Source organism: Daphnia pulicaria, chromosome 1 (genome assembly GCF_021234035.1).
Source record: "Daphnia pulicaria isolate SC F1-1A chromosome 1, SC_F0-13Bv2, whole genome shotgun sequence".
NCBI lineage: Eukaryota > Metazoa > Arthropoda > Branchiopoda > Diplostraca > Daphniidae > Daphnia > Daphnia pulicaria.
In genome coordinates, this window is record NC_060913.1 from 3,937,685 (window position 1) to 3,952,732 (window position 15,048).

Below are 15,048 nucleotides of genomic sequence, written 5' to 3' on the forward strand. Positions count from 1 at the left end.
TTGTCAAACAACGTTCTTTCTCAAATGGTTCAAATCTCTTTTTTTTTCTTTTAAACACTCAAAACCTGGTTAAAACGAAAGGATGCCTGTATGTGTTTGTTTCTTCATATTTTAAAAACAATTTTGAGGTAAAAAAATACATGTTTTTCAAGTGGTGGGGTATGAGCAATTTTTTTTTTATTTAATTTTTTGGATTTGGATTTCTTATTATGAAACGCAACCCAATTTCAAAGGCCGTAAAAGAATTAAAAAAAAAAACTTAAAGCGGGACAGAATAGGTGGGGAAATTTATTAGGTTTCGGGGTATTGAACATTTTATGAGCGAGGATAAATCATGTAGTATCTGACAAGTTTTCATTGAAAATACACAACACAACAAGTTCTTCGGCTAGATAGCATAAATGACGCTTACATGACATGATAGCAGCATCGGCGATTTCCTTGAATTCCTTTTCATACGAAGGCTTTGCGCCGATAAACTTAAGATCGTCAATTGTAGCAAAACGAGCCATACGTGACCGAAGAAAAAAATTGTGTCAAACATCAAAACAAAAAGACCCATTTTTTGTATTTTTAAATACTCTTTGTCATCCAATTTCATATGATCTGATAAGAGATACATTTTGAAACAGTCTATATCCTGCTCATAAACCTGGCGTGGTGCACAACCGGCTTGGAGGCATAAAATTTACGGAAGCCGGGAAGTTAACCCCCGAGAATAATGACTATGTCTAATAGTTCCCAGTAGTCAGCCCTGGGAAAGGAATCGTTTGCAAGACATTCTTATGCCCATTGAAGTACCTCTGTAGCTTCGATTTGGATGCTACCTTTTTCTTATCCGATTGAAAATTTGGAGACAAGGTTGGCATGATCAAGATGTTCTCACTGACACTTCAAGCCTTTGAATAGTAACTCGTCAGGGCCGGATGTCGCTCCAGTAATTGTTTTTTTAATATATTCTTTATATGCGTCTCGTAAATATGCTGAAGGCAGGCGAGCCATAGAAATGAGTGTTTCAGTTCATGCTCGATCAAGACAGATAATTTATTTCTTATTCCAGTGTTGCTAGCTGTCTTAAGTCGAAAACTCGAAAACCATAGCAATTGCATTATCCGTCAATTGTCCAGTTCCCAACACATTAATCTTTTGCGCTTTTGCGAAAGACCAATAGAGTTTTTTATGAACGGAATCCTAATAATCTTAGGTCTATTTTAAACAAATAAGTCATTTAGTTTCCTTATGAAAAATTAATCTAAGCTGGAAAAACGATGAATTTTTATACCCAGAAGAAGCACCGCTGGCAATGATCGCAACTCGCTCCTCCTTTTTCCCTGAGACGAACTCAATCATTTTCCAATCCCAGTGGATGACAGCATACTTGATCTTTTCTTTTAACCAACATTTTATTAGTTCCTTTGCTTATTTATCACGTTCATATGCACCTTGTCGCCCAATATTTGATGTCGATAAGGAGAACTAAAGGCATGAAAGCAGAGGAGATTTCATGAAATATTCTGAAATTGACTTTTCCATTAAAAACTTCGAAGGTTTTCATCAGTTATTCCCTGATCGTTCGAACATCACATGAAGAACATAACTTTTGTTGAAGGCACAACGCCATGCCACAGTGGATGGTTAAACCAGTCTGACGTTGCGCTATCCTCACGCAACGGAGCAACTCGTGGCTAATCCACCTGTTTTTGAGATAATATAATTTGCAGATATCCATAGACGTTGCGCAATCCTATCACAACTATGAGCAGTGTGCAATCCACCGTGGGTGCTGCAGTGTGACGTTGTTCTATCCTTGCGCACCCAAGTCCATCATTTTAGCTTTATTCTTGTACTAGAAAAAAAAGCTACTGGATTGAGAAACATATAGGTACTGATTATTAAAATATAAAAATATATTTTTATTTTCTCTAGAGAATATTGTCACGGATGGAATATTGACGTTGGTGAAGGGACGTCACTGTGGCATCCTAGTTGAAGGTCTTTCGCTGGAAATTATTGTGATCGACCTTGTTGTTGATTTAGTCAACGTTGGTCTCGTTGACTAGGAACTAAGATAGCTATGATTGTCATCGTTCCTAAGAATTATTTGTTACTTGCATACGTAGAATTGTTTTTCGCAACTTGTCTTCCTCGTTAATCTAGACTCACTTGGACGGCAGATTCGTCCCAGACTCTCTAGAACGCACACGCTTTCTTCTTTTGTTGTCCACTTTTGTTCTCTTTCATTATGTTTGTGAATTGCGTGTATCGATTTACTGGTTATTGTGCCAATAGTGGCGATTCCGCTCCTTTTCTGTGTTTATCTGACCAGCATGGAGTTGTTTTCCCATCTATTGTGTACCAATTTTGCCGAGTAGTGTAATCAGAATAAACCAGCCATTACAATATCTATAAATCTGATTTCAATACCGTTATCGAATATAACCAATATCAGATTATAATATTTATAGATAAACACACGATTTCTAAATATTTTTCATTTGGTGCGTAATAAAGAGTGAAAGAAAAAAATGATCTTGTCTTACTTTACCTTACTTTAATGAAACCTTTAAAATATCTTGGGATGATTAACTTAACTTAAATTTAAATGAATGACGCAACATCTGCGGAATAGATAAAAATACATACTAACGGTAATGTATGTAACAGTACAAATAGAATAAAGAGCATTAACATGCTTAATACATTTTTATTAGGAAATAGCTAAAAAGTAGTATATTACTACAAAAATATGCAGCGTTTTTGCAGGCCTATAAAGGCATATAGTTGATCACTTTTTACTTTTTTCTTTATATCATAAAAGATACAAGATCAATTTACCAATTTGCTAGGGTGTAGAGCACATACACATAATAACACATTACACGTATAGTCACTTATATAAGGTGAGAGTAATACAACTATACTACCTTTGCCAGCAGCGACTGTGACGACAGATGGTCTTGCAAGTATCGTACCAAGCAGAATATACAAGTCTGCTGTTCTACCATGAGTAGTTTACAATCAGTATAACTATAGGGATAATATCTTCAGTTGTTATAGAAACAAAAAAAAACACCAAAAACTTTTTTGTTTTAGCCTGCCAAATATTTTCTGGATTTTTTTTCTCAAACAAATTGCGTCATTTCTCGCTTACTCTCATCTATCCTAGAAAAACAGGGCAAAATAAAGAAATGGCACGCAGGCACCTTTGTCTAAACTTAACTGAGCTAACTTTTATATTTATAAGCTTTTTCGTACATTCTGGGTCACCTATCCAATCGCTGATGTGATGAGCGGATGCTGCGTTCCTTGTTGATGGTCGCCGTTCGTCCTGTTGTGGCATTATTTCATATGTTAAGTTTTCAATAATGAATACTATCGAAATAGCACCAGATATATTTTTCTCTTCTCTTCTTTTTCTCTTTCCCTTAATCCTTTTAATGCATCGTTATCACTTATGAAAATTACTTTTAACATTTTTTATTGAATATATTACTCGATGTATATTAAGCCTAAGTTTATATGGCTTGCATGTTTTTATTAAAAATACTTGCAATTTATATACGTATTTTATTTTTTATTTATAGAAAAAAGCGCAGGGTATACCCGTAAGAAATTACAGTGTAAAATAGTCAATTTATCGTGAAAAATAATAATTTTCATTATAAAACCTAGATCAAGAGAGCAGATGTTATATTGATTGCAGCAATCTGCTGATTAATTTGAGAAAAGTTAGCTGTTTTCAGCTTATAAAATCGTTACTTTTCTAATCATAGCATAGAATAAGCTTTCATTATATTCAGAATTATATAGCAAAAAATTAAAAAGAAAATATTGCTGTTTTCATCTTATTTTTTCCCTAGATTGCCCAAGCTTTTTTTCATTACTTTTATTATTTCAAGTAACTTTAAGGTGAATCAAAACCTAGGAAGAAAAAGTAAAAGTAAGTTCAAGCTTACTAAAAAAAAGTATGACCTGAGAAAAAAGCTGCCTGGTAAAATAGAAGTTATTTTCAGCTGAATAAAGCTTGACAGAAAAAATCATCGAGGGAATAAAAAAAATCTAGCTACGTCAATCAAAACAAACCTAACTCTTTGGCTACTATATACAATATTAGCTAATGTAAGCTAACGTAAGCTTGGGAAACGGGGAAAAACATAAAAAAGCACTTTTAAGCTATCTGTCGCGTACGGGCAATTCACTTTTACTGCTTCTTTTGCTATTTTTGGAGACAGGTCAGGTGAAAAATAAGATGCTATAACTTAAGGCATTTAACATTTGTCTATTGTTTTGTTTTTATGGCGAGGGAACACAAAATTTAAACTATAATAAAAAACTCGTATTAAATGTAACGGATAATCATTACTTACATATAACATATATTATTATACTTTTATGTATATTTACATATATTATAGAATGAATGACACAACTTTTTGCATTATACTTTATTATATTGCATGTTATTTTTTAGCTTTGAATAGAAAAATTTACCTGGGAGAATTTCGTAGTTAAATATTTTTAAACTAGATATTTTCGCTAGTTAAATTGCGAGGTAACTCTGCTAGTTTTAACTTTCCACTGTTTTCATGTAAGGGCACTTTGCGCATGCCGAAGCATATCAGCTTCTTAGGAACCAGCCCACAAAGCGGCATGACTCAGATTCGCGATGAACTGAGTTATGCACGTCAACCAGTTCGGGGAGATTATCAACACAGGGCCACGTCAACCCAAACGGCTACGTGTAATCCGTAAACTTTTCCGGTTTATCTCCAACGCTACACCATCTTCACGTACCAAACTATAGGTATATAAGGACGACATACCAAAAACCTTGAGCGAAGAAGCAGAGTGAGATCGAAGGGGGAGAAAAGGACAACGAGGGGTATAATAAGAGTTAGAACGGGAAGTAGACGCAAGTCAAGAATCCCTTCCCCGTTTCTATTCTTTCAATCCCATTTGTGCAGTATCTTTTTCCGTCTGTTATTCAATAAACTTTATTTCAACAATACAAGTTCGTTCTTCATCTTTTTAGAACCCTTACACTGTAATTTTTCATGAAGTTCATATGTTTGCCACATGGAAAAATATTTTCATAATTTGAATGATCAAGAATGTGATTAACATGTTGCAAATTGGGTATGACTTTCGTTTCTCTGATTTAGTTTTTTCTGTCGCAGCAGAAATCTGAACAGTTTTAGCAATTCTATATTCCTATAATCACTAATTATTTTGGGATAAAGAGGGCTTCACAAATCTGAATGTGTTCTAGCTGACTGTATTGTTTGTTTTTTTTGTTGTTTTTTTACGCAAGTGGCTTCGGTTTCGAGTTTCGATTTAAAGTTCATTGTTCCTCCACTTTAAATAGCTAATTTCTTCTAAGTCAAGTTTCTTCTTTTCAACCGTGCCAAACAAAAGGTTACCATCACTTAGGGAACAATCGAAACCACAGCTATGGTACATTTCAAAAATCACTAACTCTCTTTCTAATTGACCTGGTAAGAGTGAACCCAAAAAAAGAGTTGAACCCCCCCTTCCCCCCCCCCCGGTCACCTCCTCACCTAGAAATTCATAACGTTGACTCATGGTTGGTAGTTTGTTAGACCAATAGCAAAAGTCTACTTGTCTTGGATATTCATAATTTGGTTTCTAAACTTTCGACGCCATGGTGTTTTTGTCATCTTAGCCTAGACAGGTTTTGCTGTTTCGGCAAACATTGCAGCACAACAAACCCGCCTTTTTAAAAAGAAACCAAAGAATTGTTACTGCTACTACTGAAAGAAGTAAACCAAAAACAAAAAACCTCACTTTTCTACAAAAATACAGAGAATAAAAAGAATTTTTAACGGAGAAGTAAAAAAATGCAAAAGCTTTTATAATGTAAATTGATAACTCTAAAACCTTTTTTATCTTCGAATGCTAATGCCTACAAAACAACGATTAACAAAATATGTGACCCTCCTAAGCGCAGAACTGGCTTGCAGAGGACACGAGCTCAAAAGTTGTGATGATCGCAATCGTTTGATCGCACGATCACGACCGCGGTATTTTTTAGTGATAACGACCTCGATCAGGAAAAGTTCAGGAGTCGACTTCCATTCGAATGACAAGCGTAGGTAGTGGTATTGACTTTTTGGTGCTGCCATAGTGCACAAATGCTGAATTGGACTACGGAATCTCATAGAAACTCCAAGCCTGCAAAAATGACGTGTTTTACTTTATTTGCTAAATAGTGCTCAACGGTAGGGCACGACAGTGTTGTCTTTTAATGATTGAGTTCAGCCAGGTTTAAGCAAATCTGAACCTTTCCATCTGGTTTTCCCACCACCATCATGCGGCTTACCCACTCCGTGGGCTACTGAGTGGGGGGCAATAATTATCATCCACCATTTCATCGAACTTTTTGAAGACGTTACCTTCCAGGTGAAACGGTAGGTGACTAGCTGCAGATACAACTAGACCAACATGTTAAAAAACGTCAGTTAATAAACGGATGTCACACTCTACTGGAAGTTTAAATATAACCGTGAAGACATCTATGAACCCCATCATGATTGGTGGCTACACAGGTGTTGCCGTAAACTGGACAGCATCAATTCTGCAAATGAGGTTGAGCTTGTCACACGAGGGAAGTCCCAGAATGGACGACATTCCTGACTCAATAATAATAACAAGGTCAACAATAAACACTTTGCTAATAGTGCAAGTTGCAAGTTAATAGTTATGGAAGATATTTGTAGAAGATTTTTTTATTTCTTTTCAATTTTGTATACGTAACGCTGACTTTTTACGTGATTTTAGATTTTAAAAAGTTGTCGCTTACCCCAAAACAAATCATGATAAGTTTTCATCTTTGAAAACCTTAATGGATTTTGATATTTTAAATATCTCTCCGTTTTCCTCTTCAAAATGTGTGTATTTTTTCCGTATGATGCGACTGTAAACCTTTTTTCTTTTTTTCTTGTAGAGCCGTTTATAATCGGATCGTTTACTGTATTACGTTTTTTCCTAACTTCCTTTTAATGATGATGTCTGAATTTCTTAATTTTACAAAACAGAAAAATAGATAAAAGTTATTCAGTAAAAATACTTATCTTAGTAGAAAAATAATTCAAGTCTGAGTAGGCCTAGTAACAAAAAAAAATATGTTGAGTCATTTGAGACTGAAAAACTGTTAAAAACAACAATTTAAAAAAAAAACAAAGTAAATTCAGATTTTCCTTTGTTTCGAAGCTCTACCGCTTTGAAATAGAAAAATATAACAGTTAAAATTGTAATAAGGAGTGTAACAGAAAAAATTTAAATTTTCTACAAAAACCGTGAGATGCAAAGACCAAACACAAAACTTGTTAAAAAGTATGATTAACAAAATCTTCGTGTACTTTTTTAGGGATATTGTCACTAGTGGTTTTTAACGTGGGTTTCACGCCGGGAGCTGGAGTAAAACGTACTTTAGGACGCATTAAAAAACCTGAAGTAAGAAAAGATGAAGTAAAATCGGAATTTATAAACATAAATAGACGACTAAAGCCTCGTTTATTCCACTACTGGCTCAACTTCACAAACTTGTGGGGTTGTCCCAAAAAATGCTCTAAATAAACGATAACCCATACTACGGCTCCCATAAAAATTATGACCAGTAATGTTATGGCCAAAATTCCAAATTATTTCACTCGATTCCATTACTGAAAGTTAACATAAAACGAACTGGGTAAATAGTACGTCGTCTGCCCAGTTGTTGCCAGATTTGTAAAATAACAAAAAATATTTTTTTATTCAACATGTCTAAAACTTAAGGGTAACTAGACAAAATATAAGTTTAAGTATTTTTTAAACTAAACTTGAATGTAATAATATCGAGAAAAAAACAATGTGTGTTGTTGTTTTTTTATTAATTGGTTGTGGGTACGCCAAAAGTTTGTTCTCCTCGTCGACTTACGCCTGTAAACACAATCGTGCGCCTTAAAATTAATCCACACTATAATTGATGCTCTTGCAGCAACAGCAAAAGTAGAGAACGAGAGGGTTTTGCTGCGTTTGGTTGGATTAATTTTAAGGTGCAAGATTATGTTTACAGGCGTAAGTTGGCCAGGAGAACAAACTTTTGTGACGAAGAACACTGATGTGACCAGTTCGTCTCTTCGTTTGACTGATTAGTTTCACATGTTGGTTCGATTCGCACGACAACGATATTTTGGCGTAGTTCTCAAATTGAAAAAATCATCACTCCCGTGGCGCTATGAAACTCCACGATGAAATCTTTTTTCTAGTCCGACTTTACGATACTCTACTGTTTTAAAATATATTTTCGTACGACGCGCTTGTATATTTTTTTCTTCCAACGTGCACGTGCTGTAGCTACAGTCCTTGCAATTTCATCGGCGACCTGACCGCATTTCAACGATCTTAAATTCGGGTTTTTGTTTCCAATGCGCAGGGTGGTCACTGTCTCGTGTGACCTCTAATCTTTGTACTCAATTCTCTACTCAAGTTCCGAGATAAGTGTTCCGCTCTGCTATGCGCTATGCTATGCGCTCTCTATGCGCTCTACACTATGCTCCAACACGAACTTCAATCAATTCAAATCGACTACCACCTTTTGGGGGGGTTTTCAAAATTACCCGTCGACGAATAACCTCACCAAAGATCCTTGGTTCATTCATTCTGGATATCGTTAGACGTCCTCAGGGATTACCTCAGGTAACAATCGTCCGTCAGTCGTCCAGATCTGACTCCTTCAGATTACCTGAAACAGAATCAACAATAACACTGTCGTTTTGATTAGTATAGCTAATCAAGTCCTACACGATATCAAATCAGTCTTTCGTTTGGTCGAATCCTTATCTTAAACTTTTCGAGAACATAAACGCTGTGGCCAACTCGGACCATACATCAGCTTCACAGTTCAGTCGCGCGTTTATTATCTTAGACAATAAAAAATGGATGGAGCTCCAGGCTTTCCCTATCGGTAAAGCTGAAAAGTATTTTCACTCTGCCTCTTCCTTATAAGATGACAATCCCAACAGCGGCTGCCGCACGAAATTCCCCCCCCCCCTAAACTAGAAGAAAGTCTTTTTTTCACTTTTCCTAGCGACAATAGAGCTTGGTTCTACACCAAAATATAGTCGTTTTTTCCAACTTATTTTGCCAAATATTTTGCTCACTTTCAAGCAAAAAAATGTAAAAGGCAGAGAATATGCCGACCTTGCTTTTTTCTTTCTGTAACTTAAGACATTTACCGCTCAAATTTAACTTTTATTTTCTTTTGTCAAAGGCTCTGTCAGGTTTTTTACAACATTTTTCAATTTTTATCAGTGTTATCATTTCACCCGATGGCAGAATTTTAACTCCAAATGGATATTTTAGAAGAAATTGACCATTTTGCATCAATTAGCAAGAACCAAAATTCTTCCGTAATACTAGCAGGAACTAGGTTAACGCGAGGGAGTAAGAGATTTTTGTAAACCTTCGCCAAGCCTTCCAGCACGAATTCTCGTCCTTGAAAATAAGTCTACCGTTTCAGCAACGAACAAAATCAAGTGACTTTGTATGGATAGCATTCCTTACGAGTTTGGTATTTACCCGCCTAACAAAATTTCGCACAGTTTATGAACAGACAGTGAACAAAGAGAACAGACATGAACAATGTTCACTCACAGGGAGGGTATAATTTCCTCCCTATTTACGTCCTCATTGCATGAAGATTTCACGAACAAAACTGAACAAAAAAACTTACAAGTTCGTGAACGGGGTCAATTTGGTTCATTGGCAGTGAATTAAATATGAATTAATATAAAGCTATTATGTTTTTCTTTGCTACTTGCCGTTAAAATTTTAAATAAATAATCCGTAAAGTGTAATAAACTTGCCCATAATGGACCACTAGAACACATGACATATTTCTTTTTAAGGATAACACAAGGCATTGTGAACATGAAGAAGACACAACGACGAAAACAAATAGGTAAAACAAATGAATGATTAACATGCAATGTTTTACGATCTTCCAGACATGCGGGATTGCCATGATTAATGAAATGATTGCCGGTCTTTTCCCTGTCTACCTCGTCACTTCTATCTAGCAGCTTGAGTCTCCTCTCTATTGAAACGTTGATTAAATTAAATCGATTGATATAGTTCATAGTCTCTCCTTCAACTTGCTTTCTCGTGGCATACGGCTACAGCAGAGATTGATCCACCTAAGCTAAATCGATATTAAATGATTTTATGCAAGCATACACACGTGTAAACTAATTTATTATAAAAAATTAGGTTAAGAAGCTTTTTGTTCTAAACACAGTATATTTGCCATGCTGTCCCATCCATCCAACATAACTAGCATCAAATTTGTCTGTCACGACTCCCCTCATAATGCGTTTCACAATTTTGGCTAGGTCACTTCCACTTTTGTCTTGAAAAATTGGGACTTAGTACTTAGTTTTAGCGCTATTAGGAATTGAATAATTAATATTTGGACTTACGATTATTTGCTTGTTTGATTCTGATTTAAGAACTTCCATCAGAATATTCCATTCTGTAACACAAGTCGCAGGTTACTGAACGAGACCCGCCTCGTAGTAGTCGGAGTTTTGATTGCACCTGTATTATAAGATAAGAAAAATTAAAAAGTATCTGATGCTAATGTGTGATTTAAAACAAGAATTACGGGAATAGATTGCGAGAGATTTTTCATCAGTTCTCCGTCGTGAATACTTGAGAGATGGGAAAAAACAGCTCTTGAATCCTTAAAGGAGGGTATTTTACAGGTTGTCTCAACTACCTCTTCTTCCTTGGTTCCTGCATTGTTTTCTTGTCGTCTTATTCATCGTCTACCTCCACGTCTCTTCATTTACTTATCTTGTTTCTATTCACCTTAAGTGAAATAATTAAAAGGTGTTCATTAAAAAAATCAGATCAACACAGATTAAACCACGAGAAAATTAAGATCATATCGTTAATGCAAAATCAGAGAAAGAACTTACCGCAGACTTTAAGCCTCTTTTGGAACGAAGCAAAAGGTGGGGAGAAAGAACCCCCCAAATTCAAAGGAATTGCCTTTATTCACTAGTCCAATAATCTGCAATGAGCTTTTAAGTAGGTAGCCTTATTGAATTTTCTCGTGCCAGACAGCCTGTCTGATTTTATTCATGTTTTGTTTTTTTTTGGCGGGGGAGAGGGGGAAGACATGACCAGTGGCCAATTGCTCCTTTTTCTTTTTTTGCCACCTTTCCCTTTGTTCCTTACCCCCTTCCTAAAATTCGGCCTAAAAGCCAAACTCAGTTCCCAAGCGATATGGATAAGTTGTGGTCCAACTTGTTGAACTTAGAAGTCCAACTTTTGTCTAGTCCAACTTTTGTTGTCCATAGAACTATCAATGGATTATGTTCCAACAACAATGGTTGACGCAATATGTCAAAATCATGATTTAATTTATGGAAAAAGACCTAATTCTTTGGAAAGAGATGATGATAATGAATTTAACTAAATATTAAATAACTGGGCTAAAGCCATTGCAGAAGATGGATGGATTGGTCCTACATATTATGAAAAAAACATGTCATCACATTTATTAAAGGCATCTTTGCTATGAAAGATGGTATAAGTGTAACAGAACGTTCGGCTCACTCCCGTATCTGTTCCCTTTTTCTGCTGCAAAACAATCGCCAACTCTGACTACTAGATGTCAGCGCCAGCCGCGCTTATTCCGCCAGAAGCGATTTATCAAGAAGCGCAAAAGCAAGACTCAACCGGGCGACAAGAGCGCGTTTAACTTTAATTACATTTTTCTCTTATTCCCTTACCTTTTATCTTTTACTCCATTATATTTTACTTCATGTTTTTCTCTTATTCCTTTAACCTTACCTTTTATTATATTTTGTGACTCATTTTACCCTTCTCGGAACTCTAGAAATAGTCGTTATATAACCTTTGTCGGTCTCGTCTGAACTTGGTTTTTGCCTCTTTTCGACAAGGTCGGGCAGGATTATATAACTTTTTAACTTGTCTGAACCTGTTTTTCCCTATGCCTTGCGTGTTAAAAAACGCAGCCGGCATGAGTATAAAAACCCGATGTAAAAGCTACTCTGTTCCGCACTTCTCTCTCTCATTTTACCCGTAACTTACCGAGGCGTTCGCTCCTCTTTTCGTACTGTTTTGTATTAAATTCAATTCCATTTAAGTGTTGTCAAAATCTTCTTTAAACTAGTATCGACCCTTTACTAGTTCATCACCTAGCCTGACGCTCGACCGCCGCCTACCATTTGTACTCAAGTAAATTGTCGCTATCGTTTATTCTTGTCTAAATTATATTAGGCCTATTGTTCTGTCTTACTAGTAAAAATACACGGGTTAAACCAAAATCGTTCATGTTTGTCTTCATCATTTGTGCCATAACATTGTGAGTAAATTCGCCTCTTTAGTTATTAAGTATCTTCGTATTGGTGACACAATGATTGTGTTGGGTCAACCTTTACATCTGGTGGCAGCGATTTTCGAACTCACTTACAATGTTATCGTATACTGGTGCTAGACCTAAGACTAAGAGTATTTTGCATAAAAACGTGAACGCATTTGATAATATTTTGCCTGATACTACTGTTCCTCATGTACCCGCTGTAAACCCTCTTCCTATTCAATTTTCTTCCACCCCCCGTATATCTTCAACTCGTACGCATCGGCCAATCAGCAATCTTCCCGTTGATAGGCCTACTCGTTCAAACAAAGATTACGTTCCACTTAACCGTATCCCAAACCCTGAGGTTTTATTCAGTAAACGTGTTTTACGCAATCGTACTGAAAAGTCGATTGGTTCAAAAATCAAAAGTTTCTTTACTCCCTCGCCGAAAAAATCGATTGCTGAAGTAAATCTTTCTCCAATTAATAAACCTATTTTTGACCGTTCCTCTTTTCTAAAAGACGACGAACGTATTATTTCTGATCCTGTGTTAATTCCGTCGACTGTATTGACACCGCCCAATCAATTAGACGTGGAAAGTAATTGTGTATTAAATAACCTGGTCGCTTCGCCCGATACTGTTATTGATATTACAGACGAGAATCTGATTCAGCTTGCCGACGGCATTTTGAATCCTTCCCAATTTGTAGAAAATAATAACATTTTTATTCAAAATAATTCCGAGATTTCCGTAAATAATCGTCGATCTTCAGCGGAAGATACTGATTCTTTTTTTGCAATTCTTAATCGTTTGGGTGATTTATTACGTAACCCGCCTGCTCAAATAAATCTTCCATCCGCGCCTTTTCCGTCAGCTGAAAATAGTTCCACGCTTGACGCAATTAATAATCCCGTAACTTTTACTCCTTATTTTCAATTTGATATTATTAACGAATTAGACCCGCATAACAACGCCGCGGCTGGCCCTGTTAAAAGTGTAGATCTTATTGAATTTCCCCTGAGTACAAGTAATTCTCATGGACAAGTGGGTGATCAACTCCAAAATCCAATCGATTCGCAGCAAATACGACTACATTGTCAGGGAGGAACTGAAGAAACCGCGCCCAAATTACAAAACACCAACAGCGACGATAAAATTATTAACAGCAATCATCAAGAGGGGGCCAGTGACGACAGATATAGCAACAATTCTCGAAGCAATCAACTCTGCTACCGAGAATCGGTTCGACCGTCTGTCCCACTTTCCCTTTCCATTCCCAGTATTTCGAACCCTTCAGCAATTAATATCGCTGACGAACGCGTCCTTTTTGTCCCGGACGACAGCGAACGAATCGATAGTCCTTTTATCTGCATTTGCGACAAATGCGATAAACGAACTGATAGCAATAGTCAAATTCATCAGTGCGACGGGGGAATTTTTGAAACGGGCGAAAATATACTTGAGGGAACTAGAAAGAAAAGGATTTGTTTGGATTCGGAAACCACAGGGCATTCTCTCGCTACACAAACCACTCAGACATTTAATAACTATCCTGAGTTGCCATCATTACTCATCGATCCCTATCTTTCTTACAAGATTCAATTTAATAACCAACTCGATCGATTCCAAAGCCTATTCAATCCTTCGACCACAGCTGAGCGTGAAATTCCTGCGCCTTTTAGTACTGATAATTTTGCATCAAGAGTACATTCAGCAGCCGACGAGAGATTTAGTTTTGTACAAGGCATTCCTGATTCAAGAGGAGCTCAACGAGAATTGGGAGACGAAAACGGCATTCCAGACGAAGTACGCCGACGAAATCACGAACGAAGGGGATTTATTAATCATTCGACCGAGGGCAACGAAAAACCAGTTAGACAACGTCCAGATAGGAGTGAAAGCATTGATAGAGGAATTTTCAAATCCGAAGGGGCAAATAGGCCTACAGCGTCAAAGCCCATTGACATTTGTAAGCAGGAGGAATATTTCAGTGGACAGCATCCAGAATATAATCACAGAGACACGGCAAACAGAAAAATGGCCGACGACAAATATGGAGACTCCTTCAGGCCTACTGTGCACAGAGGTGCAGCAAGGGAATTCTCCACTGGGGACCGAAACGGAAGACGAAACGAGAAAAGAAATTACGACGCTGACGATGACCAATGGAGAAAAGGAAAATTTGCACATAGCCGACGAAGTTCTGACACCCCCTCCTCTGATTCCGACGCCGATTCCTTCTTGAATATCAGCCAGCTGGTGAATCAGCTAATGGAAACAAACCCAGGCGCTATCATAATTCTTCTCCCATAAGATGCTTTTTGCCGAAAATAGAAAATGGTGTCAAAGAAGTTCGCACCTTTTCCGACACACACAAGGGACGCGGAGCTATAACTATGCTGAACCAAATTCAAAATTATACGGGAAGCCCAGCTGTTCGCTTCGACCGATGGATCAAATTATTCGATAACGTCGTGGCGATGTCCAATTGGAACAATTCAGATATTGTGAGTATGCTGTCAACCAAAATGTCTGGCGAGGCATACGACTTTTTACAAAATATCATGGAAAGTGATACCATCGATTACAACAAGATAAAAGCCCTTTTTCAAGAAAATTTCCACGGCGACGAGGATGCCGATTTTTATCAAGAAAA

At 36.8% G+C, this 15,048-nt stretch overlaps 2 long non-coding RNA genes across 3 annotated transcripts; both read right to left on the bottom strand.

The window, feature by feature from the left end:
• Positions 1–5,564: 5,564 nt before the first annotated feature.
• On the bottom strand, positions 5,565–7,724 carry LOC124326204. The gene is made up of 4 exons (XR_006915519.1): positions 7,380–7,724; positions 6,821–7,037; positions 6,523–6,650; positions 5,565–6,452 (listed from the first exon to the last, which is right to left on the bottom strand). It is a non-coding gene; the product is annotated as an uncharacterized LOC124326204 (long non-coding RNA).
• A 2,568-nt stretch (positions 7,725–10,292) lies between these two features.
• LOC124327141 lies at positions 10,293–11,589 on the bottom strand. 2 transcript variants are annotated; one of them, XR_006915954.1, is made up of 4 exons: positions 10,980–11,589; positions 10,664–10,869; positions 10,479–10,596; positions 10,293–10,408 (listed from the first exon to the last, which is right to left on the bottom strand). It is a non-coding gene; the product is annotated as an uncharacterized LOC124327141 (long non-coding RNA). The 2 variants fall into 2 exon arrangements; XR_006915953.1 differs by having other exon boundaries at positions 10,664–11,589.
• Between the last annotated feature and the right edge of the window lie 3,459 nt (positions 11,590–15,048).